Source organism: Anarhichas minor, unplaced genomic scaffold, assembly GCF_050575085.1.
Source record: "Anarhichas minor isolate MPS153535 unplaced genomic scaffold, ASM5057508v1 ptg000079l, whole genome shotgun sequence".
Lineage (NCBI taxonomy): Eukaryota > Metazoa > Chordata > Actinopteri > Perciformes > Anarhichadidae > Anarhichas > Anarhichas minor.
The window spans coordinates 3,346,060-3,368,317 of NW_027466525.1; positions in this window are offsets into that span (position 1 = coordinate 3,346,060).

Sequence of the window (22,258 nt, forward strand, 5' to 3'; positions counted from 1 at the left end):
TTGCATGTCTAAACACTTTGGGAAGGAGTAAAATGGTCCAAGATTAGATAAAAGAAAAACAGCAGAGCTGACATTTACATCTGAGCTCAGAAAGCTTTTCCCTTTTAATAATCTTTAAACTTTGATGCCTCTTTTGTCAAAGCACTTTGGTTCGTCTCGTCTTTTTTCTCCCCGCCCCCCTCAGATCTCTTTGAGCGGTGGTAAACATTTATCTGAGGCAGACTTGTCTTTTAGTCGAGTGATGAGCTTTTGACACCAATTTGTGTTCGTGAGACTGCAGCGATTCTCCTCCCCCCCCTGAGATCAATACCTCGGCTCATCTCTTTCTGCCTGTTCGGCTTCTACAAGCTGTAAAGACAGATAAAGTGTAAAGAAAGAAGGGGGAGAGAGATTGAAAAGGGAGAGGGAAGTCGAGGTGGAGGGAATCACAACAGCCAAGCCTCAGAGTAAATCTGGAATTGGTTTTATTGCTAGAGCATGACTTCCCTGATGTTTTCTGCTTGGCCAGTGGGATGTTTTCAGATCAAGGTTACCAGCCTTTTTGCACTATTTTAATCCAATGAAATAAATGTTCCAGACTAGTTTCTGGAGCCGACTTGGCTTTATCTTTGAAGTTAACCACTTACTAAAACACTAGAACTTTTCAGCGTTTTTGGGTCAAAAAGACGGAGACTCGACAACTCTTCTTTGAAAGTCTGACTAATTGAATTTCTTTAAAGATTAGCAGCTTGTCGAGGCAGGGGGACCCACATATTGTATGGTAAAGAGTCACTGGAACAAATTAGGCCTTTAAATTAAGGATTCACTTACAACACATTCAGTATAATTGAAGTCTCCCACAGTCTGATAAAGGCATTCAGTTGAAACGGAGGGAAGAGTGTCTCAGTTCCTCCTCCGTTTAAGTATTCAGAGCATCTTCTCAACTGTTTCACTACAGTGAAGCTTTCTTTCATTGCTGCGGACACCGCGACATTCTTCCCGATATAATGGAACAATTAAAGGAACAGATGAAACGTGTGCAGAAAAGGAGATTTCATTACAGAGTTACAAGGTGGAAACTCCATCATGTCAAAGGTTGATGACACGACATTGATTGATATTAGCCGTGTTTCCGTTCACATTCTTTTTTTTATGTATTACATCTAAAGTATCGCATTAGAAAATCAGAAAACTTTTTCACCCGCAAAAGAACTTTATGTATATTGCTGAAATTGTGCTGAGATATAAATACTTCAATTCACTTAGAACCTTAGACTGTGTATAAGGAGTGGAGGTAGAGACGCCGTATACGTCTCTGTTAGGGACCTGTCAATCAAAGTAAGCCCGCCCTAAAGCATAATCTGCTTTATGGTCTCTTTGACTCTAAATGGACCATAATGTACTAAATGAACATCATGCTGTATTGAAGAAGACTTGAAACTAGTTTACTGAGGTAATAAATCAAGAGAGAGTAGAGTCATTTTCTCATAGACTTCTATACCATCAGAGGAGTCGCCCCCTGCTGGTCATTAGAGAGAATGCAGCTTTAAGACACTCCGCATCGGCTTCACTCGGCAGAACCGGAGATTACCGCCTTCCTAAACCCAACCTCATAACAAACTCTGGTCTCAGGTGTTCAAGCCTTGGACTTTGGGTTGCCATGTTTGGGGAGTTTTAATGTTCATTTTTGTTTTTATGGTTTTAGAACTGTTGACGAAAGGATGCAAAAAACAAAAGAAAAAAGGAAAGGGGGAGGGAAACAATGCGGGATAAAGAGCAGGAAAGGAGGGTTGGATATCTAATACCATTGAGATTAAACAAGGCTTTTTTCCAGTGTTAACGGTTTTGGAGATACTTTGAATCAGACAAGAATAATATTGATCTCATATTGAAGTTAAAATGCTAATCTAAAAACTAGGTTACCGTTGTCTGATGAAATGGAGCGAAGAACATTTTTCCTCTTAAATATGATGGAAGAAAAGTAGAAAATCCCCAAATGCTAACAAGTTAAAGTACCAGTTGTTTCAGAGTAACATACTTATTACTTTTCTCTTCCAGGATGTTCAGGCTGTTAAAATCAAGTATCACAGACACACTATTCAGCAGTCGAACTCTTTTAAACTGCTTTGCAATCATTGTTCTTTTTTGGTTTCTTGTTCCAGCTCTGAAACCTCCCCGCTAACGATCACAGTACCATCCAGGGTGCCGCACACTATCTGTTTCCAATTACCCCATCGGGTAAAAGCGAGGGGGCTGCGGTGGCGGTGGATGTTGAAAAGTGCTGTGAGGACACTTTGATCCTCTCTGCTGAGAAACTCAGAGGCAAAAATATAAAAGAAAAGGATGAGAGACAGATCAACAGTTTGGTGAGCGGTCTAGCGTCGCCGAGTATGCAGCCGCAGCATTTTCAGGCTGATTACCTGAAAACCCGATTTCTATTCCATTTCCAATCTTAACAGCAAGGAAGTGCAACTTCAGTAGCGTTACGTGTCATATTATATCTTAAATGCTGCCGGCTGCCATCTAACCTGACTGAAAGATTCAGTCAATATCCCAACAGCGAGGTCTTCGGATGACGCACTGCTGTAACTGGAAACAGTTAGGAGCATTACTCGCATGCCAGCTTTGTTTCGAGATACTGCCACTTGTTTCAGTGGCTGCGTGTCTAATTTCAGAACAAAAGTACTCTGTTTAGCCCGTGTTCTGCCCTACAGGTACGAGCGGTCATCTTCCGTCTGTTCTCCACTCACCCGCTGATGTGAAACACATGGAGAGGAAATGGTGGGAAACCAGATTCAATCCCAGAAGGCTTAGTGGGAGGGAGGCAAGCCGCAGCGCCGTCGGCACACATGTAGGTGGGTTACACACACAAGCCGCATTTGACATGGCGCAGTTTAATGTAGCCGTGCAGTTTATAAAACCCTCCATCACGGTCATCAGTGCAATGCTCGGCGTAGAATGAGCTTGTGGTCGAGCTCACGCGGGCCAGAACTCTCTCATCTGATGTAGTTGTGATATTTCTCTCCGTGAATGACTCATAATCGCTCCTCGATCCCTTGCGAATAGAAGATGAAACGCTTCAGCTCATTCATTTTGTAGTTTTTTTTTTGTTTGTCTCTGTTGTGATGACATTTCAGTTGGGCGCTGCAGAAGAGGTGTGGCGATATAATAGGTGTTGCAGAGTGTTACAACATCTTGCATTACAGAGGCTTGTCAGTGTTGGGAAAGCCGACATAAATATTCATCTCAACAACTGCTGCACGAGAATAAGAAGTGAAGTCGACAACTGCACACTGAGGAATAAATGCTTCACACTCTTCTCTTGTTCTCAGTGTACTTCTCCCTCCTGAGGATCAAAATACACTAAATAAGGCAGGTAATTACAGGTAATAGGTGACAACAAGCATGAAGTAGTAATCCTTAAGATTTTCGGTCCTGCTTGATTTGGTTACCGTGGTAACTGCAAGCGCAAAGCACTCGTTGCTTTTTAAGCAGCGAGGCTGATGTCAACGAGAGAGAATCACAAACAGCGACGCCGGATTGCAAGCATGTGTTGATTCAGTTGAATCGTGTGAAACGGCCGTTTGAAATCCAGGCCAGGAGCGGCGGACCCTGCCACTAACATTAAAAACTACCACATGGAAAGATAATCACAGAATGTAAATATGCTGAACGGCCGTTGCTGAAGAGTGCCAACGATGGCGAGGTTTGATATCATGAATATCTGAAATCTAACTTTAACTCTGCAGACTTTCAATTAAAGTAGATTTTAATATTTTAATCCAATGATAGATTGTCTTTGCTTGTTTTTAAAAAAGGAAGAGAGATTTAGATCAAATGTTCAACACAAAATGAATTATAACAGATAACAAACACGTGTATTAAATTAGCGTATCACATGATGTTTCTCTTAAAGGGTCAGCAGGCCACTCAGCGGCGCCACGTGGGTCCACCTCCCACAAGCAGAAGTGCTCCTTTGATTCTCTCGGAGTCTCATTTCTCTGTCTCTCCACAAACCTCCAGCTCCTCTTCTCCCTCTCTCCTCTCTTTGAAAAGTCTGGAGTCTGCCTGTTGATCAGATAGCCCTATAACTAATGAAAAGTGTCGCGGAAGTGACAGCAAGATTAATGAAGTATCCCGGGCTGCACTCGCATGCGGCGTGCTGGGGCTTTTTTCCTGCAGGGCTGCCGCCGCTCCTTAACCGCTATTTATGGTGGCAAATAATGCTTCATTCTGCCACTGACACCTGCAAGTCAAGGTTAAAAAACATATCCGCCACCGCCGGAGCACGGCGGAGGACGGCTGGATGGGGGGGGGGAAGGATAAAGGAGAGTTATATGGAAGAAAGGGGGAGGGAGGACAATGAGGAAGGAGTAGAGAAAAGGGAGAGCTGCCATCTCAGATATAGAATAAACTTATTTACTGGAGCTGGACGCAGCGGGGGAGGCGGAGGTGGCGGGGGAGAGGGGCGGACAGGGAGAATGGGAATTCAGGATTAATTGAAAACATCTGTGCTGTGCAAAATGGCTGCAGCCGAGGAGCCTGAAGGGGACGATAGCAGAGAGGAATCACAACCAGCTCTTCAGAACATTTATTATATTTCATTCTGCAGGTTATTTATTTATTTATTTCGCTCTTCAGGAGACAGCTGATGATGTCACCAATTGTCTGGCTGGTGTGTGTGTGTGTATGTGAGTGTGTGTGTCTGTGCACAGGCAGACATCGTTTTGATCAAAAAGAGCGCCTCATTCGCAGTCGATACCGGAGCTCTGGAGCGGTCAATTCTGTCTGACCTTCAGCGGCAGCCTTACAGTGGGCCAATCAGACAGAGTGCGTGCGTGTATGTATGTGTGTGTGTGTGTGTGTGTGTGCGTGTGTGTATGTGTGTGTATGTGTGCGTGCGCCAAAACCCAGGTGGAGGTTAAACACATGCAGGAATAGCATCCAAAACACACACAGACAGATACACACAGGGACAATCCTACCGAGACCCTCGGATCCTTTGAACTTCTGCTATCAACGCTGTACAAACACAACACATCTGTGCGGAGACACAGTGCACAGATGTGCTTCTTGGAGACATTGTTCATGTTTCAACACGTGTACGAAAATACACAAACATGCAGTCATTGATTGCCTCTGTCAGCATGTTTTCACACCAGAAAAAAAACTACTCAAAAATGTTTGTCAGATCAATTAGGGCAAGATGCAATAAAGAAACGTGGAAGCTGATTAAAAATAAATATAATGACGTTGCTTCTGCTCTTTTTTTTTTTTCATTCACACCTATGAACTCAATCACAGGAGGTGTGACAAGATGTTATTCATGTGAATTTTACCTATAATAACCTGCCATCTACCGCGACTTTTGACTCAAAAGTCATACTTGCATTTTAAGTTTCTACAAGAACATGTTTACATTAGTGTTCAAAAAACACATTATTTTTGATCATTCTGTCTCTGTTCACCCTCTGTCTGAAACGCTCTGTTTTAGCGCCTGTCTCTTTAAGACCCGTTCTCGAAAAGCCCAGTCTGCTCTCATTGGCTTGCTAGAAAGATATGGCACACCTTTGCAAAGGTAGTTGTCAAAACTAAGTAGTAGCCAGCAAGTCGTACTGCACAAAAGTTTGACCTGTATCGGCATATTGAGGTCTGCAGCTGTTAAAGTCCAGAGATCCTCTGCTGCTGCCTCCTCTGATGAATGCCTCGACGAAAGAAAAATGAATAATACGGAGGGCTGCTGACAAAACGCCCTCGCGCAGTTTGTGTGGACAAAGCGGACAAATCAATTCCTTGCAATTACATACAGTAAACATCAGGTGGGAAGCAATGACGACGTGTCAGCTCTCAGTTTGTGGCTGTTATGTAATCATCGTTTTGCATTGAGGATTACATTTGAGTCACAACATAAGCCGCAAGATAAATACAAGGCCAAACCCCCCAAAAAAAACCAACAACACATGTCTTGTCGTTTGACAAGACATTTCTCCTCATCGAAAAGACTCCTCAATGTGCTGCCGACAGGAAAAAACAAATCACACTGCGACTTTTTTCTGTCAACCAAACAAACCCAAGATTGCATCTGGACATGTAACTGGAAAATCAATTTCCTTGTTCATCATTTATTTATAAATTACGTGTAATCTTCCAAAACATTCTAGGTTTACGTCATTCATATCTTCCTTTGTGTAGCAAGTCTGAATGTAACTATGCACATTTGGGTGAGTTCAGCAGCGATTAATGTTTAGCAAAGTCTGTATACTGTACATAACCTTGTTTCTATGTTTTTGTTGGTGGGTGCATATTCATCTATCTGTGTGTGTGTGTGTGTGTGCTTTATGCAGCCTGTACATGCTGCATATCTCTTGCTGAGGTTGTCTTCATGTGTGCATCTGTAACTTGATTGTGTGTAGTAGATGCACATTTGGGACATTTTTTGTTCCTGTGTTAGGTTTCTAAAAATCCTGCATGTTTGTGTGTGTGTGTGTGTGTGTGTGTGTGTGTGTGTGTGTGTGTGACGAGCAGAGATAGAGGGGAGCAGCAGCACGGTCTCATGGCTGCAGGAGCAGAGTAGCAGCAGCCTGATATCAGCTCCTGTTGAGTCTGATTACAACCAGCCAGAGAGAGGGGGGGAAAACGAATCAGGAAAAGAGAGAGAGAGAGCGAGAGAGAGAGAGAGAAAGAGAGAGAGGAAGAGAGAGGAAGAGGGACTAAGTGAGAGCAAAACAAGACAGAAGGAAGCGAAATGCAACAAAAAGACAGTCTGGGAATGAGTGTGTGTGTGAGTGTCAGAGAGAAAACAAAAGAGCGAGTGTCATCAACAAAGAGTGAAATGGAGGTGTAAAAGAGGAGGAAGGGAAGGACAAAAAACAGAATCAATCAGTGCACTCACATGCACCTAAGTAACTGTGTTACTGTCAGCTTCCTGCAGTAATCCGATTATTTAAATGTCATGTAAACAACAAACCAGGTTTCCATAATTTGGCGATTAGAGAAACCTAATCACCTCGCTAAATTTCTCCTGAAGAAAAAGACTTTGGACTGGGAAAGCAGAGCAGCGGCATGAAGGGAAAAGATGTAGCGATGCAAAAGTGTTTTCAAATTTATTTCATCAAAGTCTGAGTAGAATTTAAACTTACCGTAGCCTCCGTAAGTATAAATAAATCAGGTTCAACAAAAAAAATCTGCGTGCTCTCTCGCTGCAGAGCCTGTTTTCTCACTGCGCCATGAGTCCAAAAGGAATTAAAAGAATTAATTAAACATCACGGAACAACATCTTGTTTCACCCAAACTCTTCCAAAATAAGTTTGGGGATGGGAGAGAAAAGTCTCAGCCAATAAAAACACTGCAGTGACTAGAAAGAAAAAACTCTGCTTTTAACGTCAATACAAATCATGTCAACTCAAAGAGTTTTATCTCAATTTCTAATCGGAGTGCCTCGAAGCAGCAGTAGATATGTGAAGAGATGTTACAGCTAGTGATTAAAACAATTCGCTCTGCTGCTGAGCTGCACCACATTTCATTTAACAAGGTTTGTATTGATGTTAATGGAAGATACTTCTGTCTGATTAAACAATACTTCTTCATCCTTGACGTAATACGTTTTTTGTCCACTTGGATACAGAGCGACATTAGCATTCACTCGATGTTGTTTCAGGCAGCCTGTTAAATGTAAGCCTCCTTGTAGCTCTGTTTTGGTCTCCACCAGCTCCCGTAGGAAATATCTGGCTCATTATTCTCAGTTCACAATTCATGACTTTCGTCCTGATTTTCCACTCAGCAAGAGTTTTTGGAGATCCCCGACTAAAGCCCCAGATCAGATGCAGATTTGCGTTTGCGATCACAAATGGACCCTGTCCCCTAAACAATTGTGTTTCCATACGACTAAACTGCACACTCAATTACTTTTCGAGGGAAACATATTTTCTCCCGGCTTACAGTTGCATTTTAAATATTTTGAATATGTGATTAACGTTGTAAATGGAAACAAAACAAAAAAAACGCTACAAAACTAATTGGTTAGGTTTAGTAAAAACATGGTTTGGCTTTAAACGACTATGAATTGAAACAAAACAAAAATGCAACAAACGTTTTTCTGGGTGCAAGCCACATGTTTTTCGAAGCATCCACCACCCCGACCTCCTCCTCACACAGACATTCATTGACTTATTTGAAACTTATTTGCGATACGTCAAAAGCAAATGGAAGCAGCGACAAAATACCTTTCCTTCAACACCTAATTTACAACCCAGTTTCATTGTGTGGGGACGTCATTTCTCGGAGACAGGGCAGCACAAAATGTGTGAACTGAAAGACGTGAGCCAAGATGCACGGCCATGCATTACAGACACATTACAGATATCTCGGAGGCTAAATATCCGGACCTGGCGGGGAGTCCGTCAGGGGCCGACAGCCAATGAGAGCGCAAGACACGGGAGAAACCTGACGGAGGGGTCGCTTGTATCAAAAGGAACTAAATGCATGTGTTGGATTTTCAACATGGACCACAGTTGCATCTACAGGAACAAATGGTAAAGATGTGTGAAAACGATTACATCCACAAGCACGAGGTTACTAGCAAAGTTCTGCAGATTGCTTGAACAAAAGAATCCCGTCTTCCACATATAAAAACACATCATTTACCATATATTTTGTGAAAAAGCGTAGTTTGGAGACCAGACAAGCTCATCTGGGATTCCTCCTGGTGAAAGATCTTGTAGTGTGTGACCTCCTGTCGCCGGTCAGTCATGTTGTTTAAAAACCACGACTTCAAGACCCCCGTTTAAGAGATCAAGTTGTGTAATATGAACAGTAGAGCGATCTGACGACTTTGAAAGTATAAGACCGTGTAGTGCTGGGCAGCATGCAGTCAGGTTTGAGAGTGCTTTGCGGCTGAAAATGAGGCTGAGAGCAGTGAGAGAAAAACAAATCAGTTGAGATGTGGGCCGCTCAAAAACCAAAACAACGAGCTGCAAGAAGATAAAACGCTCAGAGGAGCCGAGGGAAGCTGCGGAGTGGGGAGGAAACTCTCTTCCAATATCCACCATAACCTGATTTCTACCAGCAACCTGCATTGTTTTTGTGTGTAAACGTGCTGAGTGAAAGGGAGAAAACAATAAGAGACAAAAAGAGTAAGTGAGGAGAGGCAGCGCTGCAAAGATATTTAGCCGACCGAGGTGGAAACACACACCGAGAGAAAGAGAGAGAGAGAGAGAGAGAGATAAGGAAGAGAAAGAACCAGGGGAGAGCGAGAGAACAGTCAGAATAAAGAAAAAAGAAAAAGGAGCGAGCTGGAGATGGAAACAGGGAAAGGGGAATAAGATCAAATAAATGAGAGACAGCAGGGGGAAAGCAAGGGAGTGAGAGTGAGGGAAGCAGAGTTGACACATAAAACAAAGATGAGACACCTAGAGAGAGACACACACGTTTGTGGAGAGGAGGCTGTTGCTGAGAAAGAAAAAAAAATGTAGATACACACCTCGGAAAAAGAGAAAAGACAGAAGCGAAGGGGATCCGGTGTGTGGAGGGGCCGGAGAGGAGGAGGAAGACAGAGGAGAAGGGGGAGCTAAAGAGGAGGGGAGGGGACGAGACAGGCGAGGGAGGACCAGTGTGAGGAGAGAGAGAGAGAGAGAGAGAGAGAGAGAGAGAGTGAGAGAGAGAGAGAGAGAGGCAGATACGGAGGTCCACAGACAGCAGCGGAGTGCAGCATGCAGACCGGCCGTTGACGCTGCAGTTGGATTTGAACACATGCACAGACACACACACCCCTGAGGAGTGTATGAGACATGCCCAGGCTGCTGTCCATGGACACACACACACTGGCAGGGCACCAGAGAGGAAATACAGCAGACGCCCGACTCTGAGGAGATATGGAGAGCAGCATGTTTTTTGGTGAGTTTGCATTCATATGTGTTGCAATTTCATCCTCATGTGTGTGTGTGTGTGCAGATTCCTTCATCTAAATGTGTGTGTTCTTGCTTGTTCTGGATACTGAAAGCACAAAGAGAAGAAGCGCTGGTTTCCATTAGAGGAAAAAGAGTGTGAAGTTACACACCTGGGTTGTTGTGTGTGTGTGTGTGTGTGTGTGTGTGTGTGTGTGTGTGTGTGTGTGTGTGTGTGTGTGTGTGTTCACTGCATGCACTTTATCACAGTCAAATGCAGAATATAAGTGCACACACTCCTCGTCTATGTGAGTTCCAGGGTTGCCTGTGACTTGTTCTGCAAACTGAAAAAGATGGATCGGAGAGCCGGCTGCTGTTACAGCACAAAATAAAGCAAAATAAAAAAAGGAAAAGAGATGAAGGAAAGCCTGAAGTTGCACACTGAGGGCTCCTAAAAGTGTTGAATGAACCTGCTCACCAGGTAACCCACTTCCTCATGCTCATGTTCTGGTTTGTTGGACTAAATCCCAGCTGGTTTTTTGGTGCCGAGAATACAAGCTCCGGATTCCACCGTGGCCGTTTGACCAGCTGACTGTCCAAAGAAGATGGGAGATGCCAGCGTCGAGAGCCACTTGATATTCTGTGTAGGATATTTTAGAGGAAGGCCCCTTCCATTAGTTTTTTATGGAGGAGGCTTAGGAAGACTTAATGCGCGAGTGGCTCCTCGTCAAGTGCTCTTCTCACGGCTGGCTTACAGTCACATAAGAGGAATAATTACACAGGGATCCGGACTTCTGAGGGGGTGATTTGTTAAATGAAAGACTCTTTTTTTTTTCATCCCGGGGATTAAAGCAATCTGAAGTTACAGACCGTGGCTCGTAAGAGCGAGAGGGATATTCTCTTGTTATGCCATACACAGAGCAGAGGGGGGATGGGGGGGGGGGGAGCGTATAAATGAATAAGCTGTCAGGTGCACAGACTAGCATCAGCTCTTTGAGATCCACCACTGATGCCTGGTCAGGTGTGTGGCTTCTTGAGAGCAAAGAGGTGATGCAGGTCTGGGTGGATGGATGGGTTCGGAATTTGGCCCCTTTTAACCCCAAAACTGTGGAGAGGCTTGAGACAGCCTCAAGAAAAGAGCAGCTTGGGCGGGTTTCTGTGGTTGGGGGGGGGGGGGGGGGGGGGGTTGTCAGACAACATGCCATGAAACATCTTCTCTCCAGCACTTAGTGTTAAACAAAAACAACAAGAGGAGTAAAGGTCAGTGTTTGCGTACAGGATGTGCGTCGTTCTAACATTTATGAATCCTGAGTGCACGACTACACAGCACAGAGAAAATAGATGGTATCTTGTAAAAGGATTAATACTACCGCTTGCTCAGCAGCTCTGCATTGCTGCTAGTTGACGTGATTAATATCAGGTGACAGATTCACCACGAGACTCTTCACCTCTTTGAAACAAGGCACCGAAATGGAAAAAAAAGAATAAACAGAGAGGAAGTGAACACACCTCTTGCATTAAAAGCTGTCCACATACATCAAAAGCAGGCAGTGAAGCAACCGTAACCCAGCGGGCTAATACGTCTTGAGTGTGTGCTGCAATCATACAAGCTATTAGTGTCGCTGGGCCCCGCAAGGAAATCTATCCGGCGTGTCGGCGTTTAGCGGCATGTTAAACGTCCTTTTGGTTAACCTCAGATTACAGAGCACACGGGGCCAGTGATTGTTGGATCCCGGTCAGAGACAGCTGTGTTTATTAGCCAGCTAGACTCGTGACAGCAGCAAGCGCTACAGTATGCTAATCTGCAGGGGATGGAGGCGGCGCTTGTTGTGTACCTCGGAGCCAAATGCGAGCCGTGCATTTGGTGAGATTTATGGAATCTCACAAGAAAGCAGAGTTTATCCTGGAAAGGTTAATTGGAAAATCAGTGTGGCTTTTTTTTTTTAGATAGAAAGAGAGAGAATGCTTTGAATCTACCTTTTGTGCTCACTTTGTTCAATGTAATAGGGGTGAAATGATTTTATCCCCCTCGCTTGAAGGGAAGTACTGATCTCAGAGCATGTTAAGGGCCAAAGAATACAATCAGCACACTCCATGAGAAACACGACGGTGTTAATCACATCCGCAGCGTCACCGGCATACAAATGACTTCCAGTGATATTCAGATTCATCCAATAATTGGATTTATGTTTGCTGAGGGAAGGAGGAAGGTTGTGCAAGAGCGGGCGTTTTTTATTCGGAGGCTCTCTCGGCCTCTCTGGACAGATCTTATCGGAGGAGCAGCCAGGTTCAGGACACTAACGGGAGGCGGGCGGCGGAGGAGAGCAAGATGATTAATTATTAATGCCAGTCGGCGTCCTCCAGACATCATGTTAACTCTCTCCCTCTCTCGACATACTGCCGCAGGAGTAGGAACGCTTCAGCAGAGATAACGGAATCTTTCAGGAAGGGCGATGCAGAGGACATGTCTGAAACACGCCGCGGCGTACGCGTCTCGTCCAATGAGCTGCTCTTAATGCCCCGCGCTGTGTGCGCCGCTCCTGCGTCATTAAACAAGGCCTCAAAGGGAATGGATAAACAAAGGCCAGTGGGTGAAAACTTTTCATCAGTTCTGATCCGTTTCAAAGATTTCCAGAAGTCAGATCGTATCTCAGTTCAACATCATTACACTTCTGGGCAAAGCGGGCAAACCTCCCCCCCACCCCCACCCCCACCCCCCAAAAAAACATCTCCAAAAGCCGCAGGTTCACTGAGCGTCGACTGGTTTGTGGTAATTTAATTAGAATGGTGTTTAAGAATACGAGCCCCTGCAGCACAATGTCTACTGACACGATAAGGACTTCACAGCTGCATTCATTAGTTTTGTTTAGCCACTCTGGAAGAAGCACACACACATTTAAATACTAAACAATGACACGGATAAATGTGTTTGCAGACACATCCAGCCGACGTTCACTTGGAGTCATGTTTCTGGTGACGTGATGGATGGAGTGCAATTTACTTTCTCTCTACAGCTGTGATTTGGTGTCCACTAAATATCTGTCTCTTTGGCTGCTAAATGTTGAAAAGCTAACTTTGACGTTCGTTGGGCGGGCGGGCAGGTTGGGCGGGCGGCACAGTGGGTTTTTAGAGCTTTTTTTTTTTTGCTGGAGACAGCTGCCTGCTGCATCTGGAAATGATGCGGATGACAGCGGGGGAGTGAACCAAAACAGCAAAAAAAAATTGTGGGCAAAATCAAATTTGAATTCTTTCATTATTTCAGTAATATGCTTATATGTTGCATATTCTGAAATCATTTAATCATGCATGCAAATGGGGGATGTGTGGTTACACAGCAGCTGATTCCCTCTGAGGCCCATTTGTGGTTGTAATGTAATTTAATATCCGTTGATTTGCTGCTTTCAGATTTGTTTTGCAGCTTTCTGTGAGGCCTCCAATGCAAATATGTGGCTACATTTTTTTCATAGACCAACAACCTCAAATTCTCCCGTTTAACCAGCACATACTTTGCCTTCAGCGACTCATGGTGGGGAGTCTCCACTTCATTCACTATGTAAACACATCAGCGCTGCTGGGACACACAGGAGGCAGCATCACTGACACGTAACCTTGGCTTTTCATTCAAATGACGTTTTCTTGTTATTATTTGTTTGGCTTTGACTGATTACTTGTTTTAATCGTCTCAATAAATGCAGAATATAAGACTGAAGACAAGTTTGAATTCCTCTTTTTCCTCCACTGGATTATTGTGCCTGACTCCCGGGCTGCTCAGACGGTCTTCTGCTCGTTATTTTAATGACTCTCACCAGATGACCTTTTCGACGTGGAGCGAGTCTCCCGAGCGACTCTCCATGCAAAGTAGATGACGGCGTCTGCTGGAGAGACTCGGCCCACCTGGGCCCTGCACTCTGCACTCTGCTGGAGTCAAAATATAGAACTCAAATATTAAACAAAATCAAGTCAAATATTGATACCTCTCACAAACAAAGTGTTAATTATGATGCCATCTGTGCGTCTCTGCCAGAGCCTGCTGTTACAGGCCTTTTTTTTTTTTTTTCTCTGCCGGAGTGCTGGAGCATCTTCAGCGTGTGTGTGTGTGTGTGTGTGTGTGTGCGTGTGTGTGTGCGTGTGCGTGTGTGTGTGTGTGGCGCTCAGAGGTTCGGGTTCGAGGTCAGATTAGCAGCCAGGTCTCTGCCCTCATATTTTGCACCTTCTTCTGGTGGCGACAGACGATCAGGCTAAAGAGAGTGGAAACGCTCTTCGCTGCTGCAGGCTAGGAATGCGCCTCTATGTTCGGGCATGTTTGCTGAATTGTGATTGTTGCACGTCATCCTTTCACAACAGGAGACAAAATAAATTAAATTTGCCTCGTTAGACCTCACACAGGTGGAGCTTTAGGAAGGTATGTGAGGTCACGAGAGTCATTTACTCCAACACTCTACTTCTCCACACAGCTGTAGTGTACTTCTACTTCACCTCAATACCCTTTACTCCACTATACTAATATGACAGCTATAGTTACTAGTTCCTTTACTTGGCTCCATGGATGGAAATCTATATCATCATTATCTTTTGTGCCTTCTGTACTTTTTACATATCCTTGATATACTATACTATACTATATCGGTGCATGTATGTCATATACCATGTATTTCTTACTAATATTTAATATTTGGTCACATGTGCTTGTCTATGCATCATGGGTATTTTAAGATGGCGCCTCTCTGTTCTTATCAGAAGTCTGAGGAAGAGCCTGGTGCTTAGAAACATAATCTAACCGGAGCTAGCTGGTGTGTGGATCGATCTGTTTTAATTCAGTAGATATGTCGTTGATGCTATCGGACACGTGATGTGCTCTTCTTTCTTATTGTTCACATCCTCATGTATATAAAGAAACCAGCTGTCACATTAATCATTGCATATATACTCCAGCTCCCTTTTATGTCCCTTCTGTTTTTATCTGTATGTATTTCTGTGTCTGTATATTTGTAGTTGTCGAGTCTAATTCCTTGTTTGTGTTGACACTTACTTGGCTTCTTCAGCTGATTCAGAAAGCCGGTTCAAAAAAAGTTTCTATTCTTTCAAGAGACTTTTTCCACCCTGAAAACTCTAAAGAAGATAATATCTGTTGAACGGTCCAGACCGAAATATCTCGACCACTATTGGATTGTCATGAAATTAGTTTCAGACATTTAAGCCCCCCTCGTGTAACGCGGGTGAACCTTAAACTCTCAATCTAGCCTCATCATCGGGTTTTAACTTCTGCTCACAGACCAACACACAATCCAAAAAACAATCCTACAAAATACAGTTACACGCGTAAAATGGAAGCAGACAGCTGGGACGTATCTGATAGCATCACTGTAGACTGTTTATTAAAAGCATACGATCAGATGTCTCGCATTGTTGTAGTTTAAACGAAGCAGTTCTTATTTTCGCCGAGCTGCAACATTAAACCGTAACATAATAGTATGAAAAGGTCCAATTCTAGTCTATGTGCAGAAGTAAGATTTTAAATGCAGGATAAACTTGTAATGGGGTATTTTTAGATTATCCTACTGCTATTTTTACTCAAGTAAAGGATCTGAATACTTCTTCCGCCAGTGTCAAAAGAAAAAGTTATTGTGAGGCTAAACACTTCTGTGTGATGAGTAAAAAAAGAAGCTCTCGGACTTTAGCCGAGGTGACTCGTCAGATTTCATCTCCTATCACTCAGCAAACCAAACACGACCCGATCAAACAAAGTCACATTTCAGTTTGTCACTCTTCATCTCGCTGCAGACTAATGCCACACGTCGGGCCTGGTGTGTCTGAACGGCCTGTTTTGACTATTCGGTGAGGCGTGCCTGGCGGGCTGACGTCAGGCCGGCATGTCGAGAGTTGACGCGGTTGGATGATCCCGACAGAAGGACACGCTTTGCTAAAGTTGGGTCGAAAGACGTGCCTCCACATGAGAGACGGCGTGTGTTCTTTTTCCAACAGATGGCAGCGCTCCGGCGACTGGAGGGGGAAGAGTGAGGGAAGGGTGGGTCGGGGGGGGGGGCAGGGCAGTCTGTGTTTTTTCACTTTTCTCCTCTGGTCTTTATGACTTTTGCTTTTCATTTACGCCTCACCACTGCCTGGGGACAGAAACGTGGCAAACCTTGTTTTTATTTGTCTCGAGACGGTGGTGTGATACTGTATCTGCCAGCGCTTTAGAGCCATGTTGGCCCCGAGTTCCACTGTTGTTAAATGTGCAGCGATAAAAAAAAAATCCCTCTGGTTCTCATTACTGCTTTGCGAAATCACTTCTTTAATTCCCAGTGTTTTGGAGGGCTGGGACGGTTTCTCTGCCCTTTTTTTCTTCTTTTTCTATATCCTATAGTGTTGAAATCAGCCCTGTGCTGTTTCCAATTGGTGGTTTATGTAGCGCCCTGCTGGCGTAGTCTCACAATAAAAGTGAAGTATTTACTTTTGTTTAGAGATGCGAGGGCCAGGCCTCTCTTGCCGTCATCCTGCGTCAGTTTGAGGGGACAATTTCAGAATGAGAGCATCTGTTTCGGAGGGATAAACATCCTCGAAGCATCACGCAGTGGTTTTCTGAGTGTGGAACTTGTTCTCAGTGCGTAATTATTGTTTTCAACTTGTGGGTCTGTGTGTGAGTCATCATGGCTAAATGTGGTCCTGGTGTCACCTGCTGTAGCGGAAACTACTATTTCTGCAGACAGATTTTGTCATCGTGATGAGCATCTAAACCGAAGCAGTCACGGCACTTTGCAGGTGTTTGGTTGAGATCAAAATAAAAGCAGAGTTTGGCCCCTGAGTTAGGGGGTTTAGAAGTGGGGAAGGCTTATTTGGCCCCCGCACTTTACACCGTTTGGGTCTGATTGTGATTACAAGAAGAAAACAAATTCATGAGAATTCATGAGCCTGCAGCCAATTTATCACCGACATGTCTTTGAGCCAATGGAGACTATTCTCTTAACCTCAAAATACACAAATACTCCATTTCAAGTCCAAGTTCCCCCAAACAGGAGATATCACAGTGAATTTGATGAGCATGTAATTCAACAATTACAGCAAAGAACCAGAATCTCTGAAAGCTGTGAGATTCAAGGTTTTTCATTATTTTCTTATTCTGAGTGGGGAATTATATTCCTGACCTCGGGATCTCACGGCCTTCATCAGCCGAGATGAGGTCGAAAAGCTCTGAAAACTCATACAAGTGGACAAATTCACCATATTTTATGCTTTTGCAAACCGCTAAACCTGCACAAATAAGACAAAAATAAATCTCGTAATTCTAAAATAATAAACCCATAATTGCGCTATGGGTTTAAATCACAAAGCGCTCATAGACACACGCAGTCGCAGTGAAATTATTAGCGTCTTCAGAGAGTTGGTGCTAACTGAAGCACATTTATGTGGTTTTCTCTCCAACACATTTAAATTCCGTGCCATAAGTTTTGAGGAATTCTGTCTGACATTTCATTTTTCTTTTTCTCTCCGCCATTGTTCTGCTGACTGTCTTCTTGGCACAAAGGAAACATTTATACTGTTCCACATGGATAATTAAATCAGACGCAAAACTTTATGGACGTGTTTGCACTGTAATGTCATATGAGCAATATCTTTTGTGAAGATAGAAAGGATAGCGAAGGAAAGTGATGCGCAATCCATGATGCAATCAGCGGCCGCAATCTATTCCATCCGTGTGAGAGCGTGAAAGTTTGCAAGATCTGAGATACAGAATAAACTTAGTTTGTAATAAAACAGGAACATGTACAGTGTTTAATCAAATGATACAAAAATAAAAAATAAATCTCATTCATTTATTTGAGCATAGAAATGAATTGTTGAGCACCTAAGCTAGTCTCAACTTATCTCCACTTACTAGTTCTGGAGCTCTCAACCGGCTCTTATAGGTGGTTAATATAAGAGCTTATAGGAGCTTTTAAAATCTCAGAAAAAGCGTGTAAGTGGACCTTGAATTGAGATTATTTTGTCACAAACTCACATTGGATGTTACAATACAGTTTGGATATCCCCAAAATTTGAGACGGGAAATGAACTTGTGAGGAATTTGTGATAAAATAATAAAAACCTTCTTCATTAAAAACCATTGAAATTGGAGATTTTGTGGATTTCCATGCTATCAGATGAGTCACAGCCAACTGTGGGAAATTAAGAAAAGTATTTTTACTCCAGGCATTAATTTAAATCAAATCAACTCATGCTGGAACTAAAGGATGTCTGCTTTGGCCGCGCTGTTGGCGGTGTTAAATATTTACATAGATGACTAACATAGATAAGATGTTACACTTTATTATGCAGACTAAACAAACACACCGAAGGTTCACTTGGATGTAAACTGAAAGATTTTGGCGGAGGCTTCCGTCCCCGTTGCCGTCTGCTGTTCAACACGGTGCCTTTGCTCTCCCTCCCACAGGTAACACATGTCAAAATGGCCTCATGCCCACCTTGATGCGCCCCACCCTGCCTGCCGTCCAGACCTCGCTGGGCATGAAGCATTTTCTCCCTTTTCCAATGGATACGACCACAGCGGCGAGCCTCTTCACAGGATTCAAGGCGGTGAGTCACGTCCTCAATTCATTTTGCGGGGTCACGAGATCTGCTCACAGGCTTTCAGATGCTGGTTGACCCCCCGCTGAGGTTTTGACTGTAGGAGATAAGACTGGTTCTGTTGTTCAGGATTCCACATCCTTATTTCTAATATCTGTCCCTACAATATTCACATTTGGAGACTTTGTTTATCACTCAGAGCAGCTTTTAGAACCTCACTTGACCTCATTTGGTTCATGCATCTGCCATTTCTTTAAATGTATGTATCAAAAATGCTCTCTCTTAAAGTTACCTCATGGAAATGATGCTTTTTGAAGCTTAAATGCTCTGAAAAATGTAAGGAATCTGTTGACACTGCACTTGAGAGAGTGGGAGAAATGTATGATTTTATTATGCAAACATTCATTCAATGTAAAGAAATCCCTCATCTCGTCTCTTTTCAGTATGTTTCTCTTGAAATTTTTTCTTTTAACGAGGCAAAAAAACCCCGCAGAGGCACATACGTGGAAACTGTGATTACTGTCTCCAGACAGTTTGCATTCTCAACTCTGTCGTGGAGATTTATTGACAGCTCCGTCTTTAGGCTCTCACATCAAAACTCATTAACTGAAAGCAGATTATTTCTCTTTGAGGAATTTGGCTCTGGAGTACAATTCATCTCCTTGTTAACATTCACATCTGTTTTCATTTTACTCCGACACAGAAATAAAGATATATATATCAGACATATTTTACCGTAGAAAATGCTGAAAGCCAGTTGGCATTTCTACTTGTCCAAAACATTACAGACGTGTGTTTAAAATGTGCAATAAGTGCCGGAATGTCTCTTTGAAAACCTCTCTTTCTCACAGTAACAGCTAAGACGGCCTTTTAGTGCATCTTCTGTGAGAAGTTCTGAGAGCAATGAAAGTTTGCAAAAAACGTGCTCCATGTTGCTCTAATGTCAGTTTTGAATACGATAGTCTTAACGGGCGTCACCTCCTCCTGAGATTGCAATATGTCGTGCACAATCTGGAGAAAGCAAATGTTCCGCTGCAGAAATGTTGCAAAGCAGCGCAAATCATTTGGCGACACTTTATTCGACTGGTCTGTGATTTCTGAAATAATTTACTTGTCATTTTCGAGACGTTTTTTCTGGGAGAACGATCAAATTCAGTGGAAAATAGAGACAATGTTCAACTGTTACACTTTAATGAACAAACGCTTAAACAGCAGGTCGGCTGAACATGCAAAGATGTGCAATTTTTCACAACAACTAAAACTTAAATGAATATTTATTTGGGTTTAAATTCAGCTCTTCTTGCACTGATATTCCTATTTTCTTCACAAAGTGCTACCTCACACAGTTATTTGACTGAAAGGTCCTTGAACGTTATTAGGAAAGTGATTACATTGAATAAACCTCAGAGTTCTTTCTCAGATCTGTTGTTAGAAAGAAACACTAACCTTCTAACTCTTCAAAGAGTGAAGCATACTACAAAGAATCAGTACCGTGATGTCCCTGCTAATAGTTAGCGTCGGATGGAAGGCTAACTTTCCCCCTCTACCTCAAGGTCCACTTACCGGCCTTTAAGCGTCACATGATAACCGGTGGTTGTATTAGAAGATCTCAACCCGTCTCTGTTCTATGATTAGTCTGTTATCAATCCTGTCTCATAGAATTCACATTTATATAGAAGTAATTATTTAATAACATAATGTTACTAATCAACGTATCTGTCAAGACACGTCGCAAAATGTTCAACAAATAAGGAAAATGTTCACCGACAACATGAATTTGTTTTCCCACAATATCAACTCTCGCAACACAATTAGAGCTGAAGCGGTTGACGGAAACAATTATTTATATAATTGATTATGTTTCCCTTGTTCTACTCAAATGGGAGGATTTGCTACATTTCTTTGTATCGTGCGGGAACAAACCAATTATCTTTGGGATTTGGGCTTTTTCAGTATTTTCTGACATTTTGCAGACCAAACCATTAATTGATTAAGTCAGCAGATTAATCGATAATAAAAAAGAATCATTAGTTGCAGCCATGAACACAATAATAACCACTTCTGTTCTTTGCTGTGATTGGTGTTGGCTTTGTTAATATATTATAATAGCTTCACTGTTCATGTGTTGTGTTGATGTGGACATTTAAAATAACTCTCTTAGAGCTCATTGTTTTTCTTAAACAGGGGTGTCACGTTTCAGAGACCAGCTCTTTAATCGACCATTTCTCCAGCATCAAGACCTGCTGTTAACAGCTTACTATAAAGCAACGCTGGCAGCTGGCTACTACACGGACCTTATTGGATTTGCAATCGGTGAGGTGCTGCCTTTTTAAATGGAGCACTCGCCCGACGTGCACTTTACTGTTGCAGGACTCATGTGTACACTGGTATGGATCTATTGATCTTCTTTTTTAGAAAGTAGAAAGTAATTATGAGGAAGTGTGTGGCCTCGCGCAGCTCGAATCAGCCAGGTCATCAAAAATATATGATGACTGTAGAAAAAATAAGAAAAACCCTGACAGATAAAAGTCTAAAGTGTTTTAAAAACGCAATTTAAAATCGTCTGGAATCAGAGGTTGAAATATGGTGCACAGCTGGATAAGAGTGAAAAAAAGAAACATATGAAGGATCAAAAAAAAGAAGACATGGAGAAAAGCCCGGATAACGCAGAGGGAGGCTGATTGTTTCATGAGAAAGTTCACTAATACCGCGTCCCGTTTCTTGTCCCGTCTAATCTGTATTTAACTGACTTGTCTGCAGATAGTGAGTAATACACTGGGAAGCCTCCAAGTGTTTGAAAGCTGATACTTGATTAACACAAAATAATCCCCCTTCGCTCTGTGTCTGACAAACACGTTCTCTCTTCTCTCGCTGCCTCTTTCCCTTTTTATTCCCTCAAACTTTCCTCCATATCCTGATTTCCTTGATCACCAGCAGAGCTGCAATGATACGCAAAGCTTTACGAGGAGGAGTTCACACACTTCTTCTTCTGTTCTTCTTTCGACAACAGTGTAAGTTTTGGTTTCAAGGGTGCAACACATGCAGCCTGTCTGCCAAGCGTGGAGGTCTGATCGGGTTCCTTCATGTGTCACACAGACGGTGGCTTCCAGGGTGGGAAAGGTTCCTTAACACGTCTTAGAAACAGTGCTGGAAGTGATGAAACGTCAAATCAGCGCCACAGAGGGAAAGTCCTGGATTTAAATATGTTAGCTGAGTAGAAGTTTCAAAGAACTGGCAGCAAATTGTACTTAAAGTAGCAACGGAGAAGTAGTTTGTTTTGATTCATCGTTATGAAGTAAAGGTTGATTAGACAATGAACAGTGACACTAATAGGGTTTAGATCAGTTCCCTATAAGCTTCACTTTCACTTTGTATTTCTGTCACCGGGTCTCGATCTCCTGGGAAAATGAAGCTCCATTTACAGCACAAAGGAAGAGGATAGCGCCCCAGTTTTAAATAGCACCTACACTTACGACGGTAATAAAATAATAATACAAAGGCAAACTATTCATTTATTTATTGTCAACAGCAGCACATTCCAGCTTATGTTTTTTACCTTTCATGGTAAAAGCCCTCGACATTTTCACTGCATCGCTGCTTGCCAGAGAGACTCAACGAAATGGCTTATAACTCAACCTAACAGCTGACAGTAGCTATCCCCAGGTAGCGGAAATGGCAGACAGTGGAACAACCGGAGTGCTCTTATCGTTAATTGTAGAAAAGAGAAAAAAAGAGTTAATAGTTATTAAGCTACTTAGATTAGTAAGTAAGAAAACCTGCTGCTTATTAATACTACCAGGTGTTTGGCTCCACCTTTATCATCGCTCTAAGAACTG